The 10,260-nt window shown below is 32.4% G+C and overlaps 1 long non-coding RNA gene across 1 annotated transcript; it reads left to right on the top strand.

Annotated features, from left to right (window-relative positions):
- The first annotated feature begins 395 nt into the window (after window positions 1-395).
- Window positions 396-4,470, top strand: LOC122309233. Its single transcript, XR_006242383.1, has 2 exons — window positions 396-1,313; window positions 3,920-4,470. It is a non-coding gene; the product is annotated as an uncharacterized LOC122309233 (long non-coding RNA).
- Window positions 4,471-10,260: the final 5,790 nt, after the last annotated feature.

Raw genomic sequence — 10,260 nt, 5'->3', positions numbered from 1 at the left:
TCTAAATTATTTTAAAGATGGGTATTTTTAGTATTATTGAATTAAACCTAATTTTAAGTTAAGCCTTTTTATATTTGAAGCCCTAAAAATAATATAGTTTAGAAAATCATTTTTATTTAAATGATTTTTATTTCTTTAAGAATATTATGTAATATTCATTATTTTATTTTATGTTAAAACTCTATTATTTGGATGGATTTATTTCTCCTAAAAATATTTATAAAACTCATCATTTTATTTTATGATGAAGATTATTAATTTTGATAAAACAAAATTTAAATTTTATTTAGCCCTATTGTAGTTCTATCACTTAGTTAATTATTCTTAACTGTTTAAATCCTCACCGTTACATTAGATCTAAGGATCCCTAGATGTAGGGCAAGGATTTAATTCCAAACCCAAGATCTCCCCCTCACTTTTCCCTCCTCTCCCTCTCCTCTCCTAGTCATTTCCCCTTCCCCCACCGTAGCCTTCCCTCTTCTCTCGCACTCCTCACTACAGCCAACAGCGTTGCCGCCGCACATCTATAGCTCCACCCCACGCTAACCACCTCCCCACCTTCGATCTCCTCCCCCATTGACCTCTCTCTCTCTCTCTCGCTCTCTCTCTCCGCAGCACAACCCAGCCCGTAGCCCTCTCTCCCTACTCCCTCAGTTTCTCCTTCACCAAGCAGCCACTGTGCCACCATGAGTGGCTCTTGAGCTCGCCATCGAGCCTTGCCTGCCATCCCTCCCTTGCAGCCTCACCCCTCGCCTTGGATCCCCCCACAGTCCATCTCGTAGCTTCTTTTCTCCCCTCGAGCTTCCTCCAACGCCGCGCTCTGCCTCAAATCAGCCGAGATCCCAGCATCGGGACACTATGGGCCACCTCTTCTCCCTAGATCTAGTCGTCGAGCCCCAACCACACAGCTCTCCCTCCCTCTCTCCCTCACAAATCTCATTAGATTCAATGCCTCACCGCCGTGCACAGCTTCCAGCCACGGCTGTCTCCACCCAGGGTCAACCCCGTGACCCAGTCCCAATGCCACTGTGCCCAACTAACCAAGGCCTTGCCTCCCTCTCTTTTCTCCTTCGGCATCTAGCACACACGCACATACCCACCACCGTACAAGTCCAAGCAAGCCATGGACCACCCCTCTCCACCTCCTGCTGCCACCACGAAGCCCACACCAAACCTTGGCCACCCCAAATAGCCATGTCTTAGGGTCACGGCAGTGACCAAGCCCTAACTCAACTCCTTCTTGCACGTGCATAGCCGCCATTGTGGGACCATGCCGAGCAGCAAACAGCGTGAGCTTTCAGCCTCTTGCTATGGTATAATTTCTAACCCTTTTTCATTAATAATTATACTCTTGCGAAGTTGATATTGGGTTGGTGTTGTTTGGTTCTCTATGTTGGTAATTGTGAAGTCGTATTGTGGTCGTGTTTGTGAAGTGTTGGGATAGTTGCGTAGTTGTGATTGTGTAAGATGAAGTGTTGGGCAATGTTGTGTAGTTGTGATTTGATTGTGGAGCGTGGAGTTTGTGGCACGGTTATATAATTGTGAAGGGTATTCTCTGGTGATGTAGTTGAAGTGTTGGGCATTACTGTGCGGTTTGTATTATGGCTGTAAGTAGTGTAAAGTGACGGGGTGGTGTGCTGTGTGATGTAATGGGCAATGTTGTAGTGTGTTGTGAAGTGACGGAAGTGTGATGTGAAGTCATGTCATGTGAAGGATGAGGTGATTGCGTAGTCTTTGTAATGGCTGGATGTCATGTGAGGTGATGGGATCACTGTACAGTTTGGAGTTGTGAACTGTGTAAAGTGAATGGATGCGGTGTAGTCATGATGTGGCTGTATGTCATGTGGCTTGAGCGAAGTGTCGAAATAAGTTACGTAGTTGGACAGGTTGGGTGAAGTGCTACGTTAGCAGGATGTCGATGTAAAGGTATATGAAGCTTGTTTACACAAGTGGAAGTGTTAATGGATTATATATTGATCATAGGTGATAAATATGATAAGTAAACGATTTCATTTTCATTTCATATCATTTAGAAAGACTCCATAAAAGTATGAACATAATACTTATCCTTTATGAAATATGCTTTGTATGAATGTTTAAAGGTATATGTATGTATGGTCGTCCTTGGTAGCCTCTATTTATGCATCCAGAATAATAAGTTGTATGCATGTGAATGGATGATATTCGTAGTAGCTAGGGGTGTAAATTTTAACCGGAAAACTGGTCCGGACAGATCCAAACCGGTGGAACCAGTCCGGTTTTAGACCGGTCAAGTCCGGAACCGGTTTCATATATGCTAAAACCGACCGGAACCGATCTGGTTCTGGTTCCGTATTTTTAAGACCGGACCAGATCAGACCGAACCGGTTCATTATAAATATATATTTAATTTAATTTTTTAAATATTATATATAATATTTTTTATATTATATATAATTTTTATATATAATAATATAAATTATTATTATTATTATTATTATACATAAGATAATGTTATTATAATTTATAACATAAAAATTTAATCTTAAACATAATATTTAGTACTAATATCACTATAACCATATATTATTATTAGTATAGTATATAGTATTAGTAATAATTTAGTATCAATGTATTATTATATAATATATAATATATATTCCATAATGTATAACATATAGTATTAGTAATAATTTAATATCAATGTATTATTATATAATATATATATATATACACACACACTATATGTAGTAGTAACACTATAATAGTATAATATATAGTATTAGTATATATTAATATATTATAAGAGTTATAGCACATAATAGATGTATAATAGTATAGTTAACTTAATATGTTACTATTAATATCACTATAATTAAATATAGTATTAATATCACTAGTAGTATAGTATATAGTACTAGTATTACTATTAGTATTGGTATAGTCTATAGTTATTTAGTATTATAATATATACAATTATTTCTTAATCATATACAAAATGTAAAAACTAAAAAGTTTAATATATTGACAATTATCACAATACATTGACATACTTTAAGTTAGTAACAAATTAGCAAGTAACATCATATTATAATTATAATTAATTATTTTTTTAAAAAGTTAATTAAACAATCCAAATCAAATAGTTTACTTAATTTTAATTTAACTAATTTAAATAATTTTTTTAATTAATTTATGTGCCAAAAAGATAAAAGAATAACAAGTTAAAAATACACCTCATGTGCCAAAGAAGAAAGGGCATTGTTTAGTATAAAATTGGACACCGGATCAATTTTGAAACTGGGTTCCTAGAAACGGCGTGATGCAACTCAGTTTTTTTTTTTAATAAAATAAATGTGTGTTGAAACGACGCCATTTGGGTCCAATTTCAATCCAAATGGCGCTATTTCGATCCCCCCTCAGATTTTGTTTATCGCCCCTGGATCTCCAAAATAATTTTTCCCCCTCCCTCAAAATACCCTAGCACATCCGCCCTCTCCCCCCCGATCTCCAGCAGCCCAACCCCGCCATTTCTCTCTCACCCCTGAGCTATACAGCCCCACTCTCTCTCTCTCTCTCTCTCTCTCTCTCTCTCATCTCTGTTGTTTCTATTAGTAGCCTTGATTCTATTTCTTATTCTGTTGGATGTCTTATATGTTCTATAATTTTCATCTTCACGTCTCTTTGTTGTCATAAACTCCAATAAGTCATTTCTCCTTCAATCTCATTTGAGCTAAAACCAAAGTTGAAATTGGGGCTGAGTAAATGGTAACTTATAATTTAGAGCATCAAATGAACTCCACAAGTTAGTGTCACTTCCATTGTGACGGAAGATAAATCCGAGTTGAGATTTAAAATTCTTACATCCATAGAATAAAGATTTGTTTTTTGTTTTTTTCCTAAGATTTTAACATGATTAATCTTTCATGTTGGCAAATAGGATTGAAATTGTTTCTCAGGCCAAAAGGAAAAAGGAGTAAGCCAAACAAAAAGGAAAATATTCAGAACTTTGCGATGATTAAACTAATAGCTTGTGTAATGCACCTTCTGAAATTGGATGGAAGTGAGTGCACACTCCTCTGTATGTCAACTACAACTAACATTGTCATGCCTTGCCTGAAAGAAATCACATGGTTTCACAAATTGGAACGTTTCAGAATGAATACGTTGAAAATATGCCAAAAAAAGAGAGATCAAACAAAATATGTATATGCACATATAGCTTGATACAGTCCCATTACGTGTGTATTGTATTTAAATGGAGTTAAAGCTGATGTAGTTTGACATATTCATCCATCTATTTTAGGGTTCCTGTTGTTTCGATCTCTATCTTCTAGTTGTAAAGTTTTTTATTGGATGTTATTGTAATTTGTTGAACTTTTGGATTTGTACTTCAGACTTTTAGTATTCGGATTTGTAATTTGTTGGACTTTGGGACTAATAATTTAGACTTTTGGACTTATTTTATTTCATAGCAGAATTTTATTTTTATTGCAGATTTTTTGTATTTTGTAGCAGTTTTATATATAGGTTTTTAACAATTTTTTATTTTTTATTTGGTTACAGTAGATTTCTTGTTTCAGTTTTTGTTTTATAGCAGTTGATCTTAATGGCCTAAGTTTTCATGATTTTCTTGTTTTTGTTTCTAGTTCTCAAATAGGTGTATGCTCATGTATACCTCCAGTGTACTTGGGCTATGCTCATCTTATTTTAATAAAGCATACTTATTACCTATATAAAAAAAAAAATTGTTTTATAGCAGTTTTTTTATAGTAGAATTTTTTTTACATAGCAGATAATTTTTATAAAGCATATTTCTAATAGCAGAATTTTTTAACATAGCAGATTTTTGCAAATATTAAGAGATTTTTAATAAAACAGATTTTTTAAAGCAGTTTTTTTTTTAATAAATAGATTTTTTAATGAGAAATTTGAATTTTATTAAAATTGGAAAATCGGACTGAACCAGACCGGAAACGGGTAAAATTTGAGTACTAGTTTAGGAGGGTAACAGGTGCATAATCGATTTTGAAAAATACAAAACCGGTGCTTATTGGTTCGATCCTAAATTTTGTCCAAAACCGGACTGGATCGGTTACACCACTAGTAGTAGCTATTGTCTTTATTTTCATGAAATGAAATATTAAGGTTTATGCTTGCTGCATTTAAATGACATTTAAAATGACACTGTGAAAGGGATTTTAAATGAGGCATGAAATGGATTTTAAATGATACTATGAACTGATGTTTACTATGATGCTCATGTTGCTTTTAAAGTATGGTTTAAATGTTGAGATTTAAGTTTATGCTTTCAACTATGTTTATGAGATGAATGGGCTGATGAAAGGAATTAAGGAAAAAGGAAATGACTGAATGAATAAAAGAAATGACTGTTTTAACGTATAAAAATACATAACAACCATGATTGAATGATGGTACCAAAGGAAAGAGATAGATTGCAATGTCGGGTAAGTAGTACTGGTAGTGCACTCAGTGCTACCCCCTGACTAAAAGGGATAACCAATATGTGGCCACAAGTGGAGTTCAGAATTCAGATCCAAAAGACTGTTAACCCCAAGACACAGGATGTAATAGTGTGTACCGACCAGAGAAAAAATGAAAAGAATGAATGAATGCGTGTATGCTTTAGTTTCTTTATGAATGAATGTACGACGTGTGAGAAATGTTTTATAAAAGGAAAACCTTTTAAAGAAATCGTCCACCTTGCAATGTTTTGAAGGAAATGTGTGTTTTATATAAAGTACGTAAATTAAGGTGAATGTATGAATGAAAATCTATGTTATTATATTTTGACTGTATGAAATAATACTTACTGAGTATTTGACTCATTTTAGTTTTTATGTATATCCCTCCCCCTCTTAGGGACAAAGTGAGGAAAAAGTGTTAGGACAGATGTGGCTCAATGGAAGAGTAATTGAAGCCTAGGTAGTTTTATGTAACATAGGAAATGGTATGTTTGTAAAAAATTCTTTTTATTTAATTTTATGATTTTCGACTCTCTTTTAACTCGTAGAGTACATTTTTATTTTAAACTTTAGACTATTTTATACCTTGGGAAGGAAAGAGAAAATTTTTTAAAAGGGTCAGTAATTCTCGTCTCTTTTCCTAATATTATTTTTTAAAAGTCTCGCCACAAGGACAGACGTTACATTATAATTACTATTGATTTGTCAAATTAATTATGTTGTGCCTAGGTTTAAAAAGTGGGGATGCTTCCTTCCTAAATTGGATATAAATCTTCTAGAGTTCTTCTTCGGGACACTAAAAATAAGAGTGAGACACAAATAGATGCATGAAGTAATAAGCCTCATAATATTTGTTGAACATTTAATTTTGCCAAAACAAATTCACTTGTACAATTATAAATGATATAGTGTCTACTTCATGTATTTATCTCTCGTACTAGATCATATAATTGGGTCAAGAAGTCTAAAAATCAAAATCCTCCCAACTTAAATAAGATTTGATTAGGGAAAATCTCCATCACAAGTTTTTGGATTTTGGATTTCATCTTTTTTATTTTCTGTTTTCTATAATAAAATTTTCATATTTTAAAACTTTTCATTCATGTTTTTTTGTTTTCGTTTTTAATATTTTGGGTTTTTTAGTTTTAATTTTAATACATAAAGTCAGACCAATAATATAAGGAGTAGAAACCATACACATGACCTGCAATTGAATATTGCCCTAGGACCCTACAACTTTCCAAGTATTCCCACAGAATTTCCACCCTGCTCTCCCTCAAATTTTCTTCTCTCAACTACAAAGTTAATGTCAAGAGCAAAGTTCGAGAAGGGAAATTCTCTCTCTCTAAGGAAACAATTTTTGTCTATAAATCTACCGTATTGCTGATGATTTTCATATGGTTAGTGTAATGAAAAGGGCGCCTTCTACCAAAAGCCCCCAAGAAAGACTATACTCTCTCTCTCTCTCTCTCTCAACATATCCTAAGAAAAAAGTTGGGGTCGTCACCTTTGAGCTTTCTCAAACAGAACAACACTATACACCTCAAGATTCTCATGATTTTATTCTTAAGCTATATACCTAATAGAACAAATCTTTGTTCTAACAAATATTTTTCCACTCTAAAATTAGTTCCACCAAGTTTAAGTTCGACAAATGTTAGTGTTTCATCATTGGAAATCCTTGCTCTATGGAGATTGTTTTCCATATTTAGGAATTCTTCATTCTATGTGAATCGGGATTAAATAAATCAAGTGTAAATTAAGAAAATTAAGCTGTGCCCAAATATATGAGTCGTATCCAACAACAACACAGTGTTTGAATGAAAATACCACAAAATTGTATGAAATAAATCGAGGGTTTTCCTTACATACATCTTGGTATCTTAAGCCACGTTCTTTTTCGGTGTTAGTATTCATCGTCATATTAATCCTTATTGGCAATAAAATGCTCCAATTTAATTGAGGATCTTATATACTTGTATTGCTATTATATTTTTTATTTTCTTAAAAAGGTTGTCAATATGTCATTAGATGGACTTTCCATGGAAATGTCATGATAGTGATAACAGCTTGTGTATGCATTTGATTATGAACATTATTTATCGTGATCAACTTTGGAAATTGGTGTCCCATTACACTTTTCATTCTATTTGATGATGCATAGTGTTTTTAGTAACTAGAAATATATTTCTTTATATAATTAGTCATTTGAACCAATCACATTAATTTAGTGACGGAAAAAATGGTGACCAAACCTATCACGATTGGAAAAGTATAGTTGCAAGCACAATTATGCACTAATTTGTGCACCAATGTAATGTAATTAGTCAAAAAGTAGATTTTATTGAAAACAGTGTTAATTTAAATTTTAAGTATGAATAAATCAATGTTGGTATACAGATTAGTGCATGACTGTGCTTGTATGTAGCAAAATTCATCACGATTAAGGCTGTTCAAGGTTGACCTAACTGAGCCAAAATATTTATTCAAACCAATCGATCTTGAACCTAATCCCAAACCTCTTGGTGGAGGATTGGACTGCTTTCACTACAAGCTAGAGATATGATCATTTAAAATGAAGGTTTTATAGCTATGATAATTTCATTTTAAATAATGGGTATTTGCAATGATTTTTTTATCCTTGCAAAAGAAACTTCTTTTGCTACGAAAATAACTAGTTTTTCTAACAAAAATTAACTCCTTGTAAATAATCTAATAGTTGGAACGATATATGATTATTTCCAACTAAATTTGTTCTTGCAAATAAACATTGTAATTGCAATAAAAGTTTCCGTGACAAGTACCAAAAAGTTATTTGCAAGGTTACTTTTTAAGATATTAGCAATGAAAAACTATTTTTGGATTTTATATTCAGTAACAACATATGGACTTTCATTGCAAACTACTTGATATTACCAACTACAATATTTCTTGTTGTAAATAGTTTTATTACCAACAAGTAGTTTATTTTCCTTGCAATTAAAAATATTTGTAAGAAAAATTGGGCCGTTGCTAATCTTACAATTAATGGTTATTTTCAGTTATGCAACTATGAAATTCATAATAGCTAAAGCATTTAGAAAGATATGAACATGGGTGTGTCATCATATTTAGTACCAATATTTGAAGGCGTTGCTTGTGTTAGTGGTTTTTGTTCAAACTCGTGTCAACAAATGTTGATTGGAGGAAGAGAGAATTGGTCTGCTTCACTTCAAGTTGTCGTATCTTAAATACAACCCTTACACTTATTCAGATCACCAAGTTTTTCCTTCATGCATGGGTTGACCACTCAGAGTGAATGTTGACGGTGGGAGCAAGTCATCTGCAACTCCACCACAGGTCATGGGATATAACTATCCCTCGGTAATTGTTGTTTCATATAATTGAGTTTTTTCTTTTTCTAAGTAAGCTTGGTTGGTCTGGATTTGAATAAAAAATCTAGCTCTCTAGTCTCATAGATCGGACGAAGAAAAGGTTGTAATGATTAGCCTATTTCCCATAAATTTCTCTTTTTTGAGAATTGACTAGATAATGTTTTGTTATACTTTCATATATGTAGTTTTAAGACTTAATTAATTATTATAACCTAATCGATATTGTACTTCATTTTTTCTGTCTCCTTGAGTTTAATATTCTTCTCTTTAAATAAATATCATAATCTAAAATCAAACAATTATTTGAAATGACAATTAGTTTAGAAGATGCTTTTCACGTAAACATTTAGAGCATTGTCATTGGTTTTATCAAAGTCATATCTAAAATTTGATAAAAAAAAAAAATACATATTTTCCATAAATCCAAAGCCCCCTAGCCATAATTCCAAATTGGATTAGCAATTGGATTAGTCAAAATAATAATATAATATTATTTTTTAATAATAATATTTTTAATTTATTTTTTTCATATTTTGTAATTACACTAACCATATGTTAATTAATAATTTAATTTGATACTTAAATTATTGTTTTTCAACTTAGAGCTACAATATATTTAAGTTGAAAAACAATAATTTACGTAAATGAAATAGTGGTTATAGAGATGAATAGGAGGGGGTCTTCAAATATGGAGATGAACTTAAATATACTTTAGCTCAAAGTTGGAGGTTTATGTGTATACCTAATCCAATATAGTGATCTTAGAGACAAACCCTTCAAAATTTCATGAAAAGTAGCTTTTGAAGGGCCTGATGCCAGTGCTCTTAGACTTCAAAATATAGATATATGTTTTAAAATATATCTGAAAAGAAAGCAAGACATTTAAATATAAACTATCAAAATTAACATCTAACAATACTTTCCATCTTCTATGAATGTTTTTGGTGGCAAAAAGCAACATTTTTTGTGGGAAAACTCTATTCCCACAAATTTTATTCATGGAAGACTCGTAGGATATAAATCTTCACAAAAAGTACTTTATCCCATGAAAGGTCCAAGTCGTGTGAAATACCTGGGTGTTCCCACGACAAATCCCGGGGCAATATGACCAATTACATTGAGAGTTACTGGTGGGTATTAGTATTACCCACTAGAACATTGGGTGGAAAAACTTTTTTTGGAAAAAATGAGTATTTGCCGTAAGATATATTCACAGCAAATGTTAAAACAATTCAGAAAAAAAAAAATGTAAAAGCGAAAAAAATGAGACTGAGCAAAAAATAATCATAAAAAATTGTCTAATATAAGCTAAAAAAATATATATACAAACCTTGGAGATTCAAATTGACACTAATAGCAATTTCAAAATAACAACTAAAATCCTGCTAACATATTTACAATAAAAACTCCTAATGAGAATC

This window comes from Carya illinoinensis, chromosome 1 (assembly GCF_018687715.1).
Source record: "Carya illinoinensis cultivar Pawnee chromosome 1, C.illinoinensisPawnee_v1, whole genome shotgun sequence".
Lineage (NCBI taxonomy): Eukaryota > Viridiplantae > Streptophyta > Magnoliopsida > Fagales > Juglandaceae > Carya > Carya illinoinensis.
Note: the sequence above shows the minus strand (reverse complement) of the source record. Positions and strands in the feature narration are given on the sequence as shown.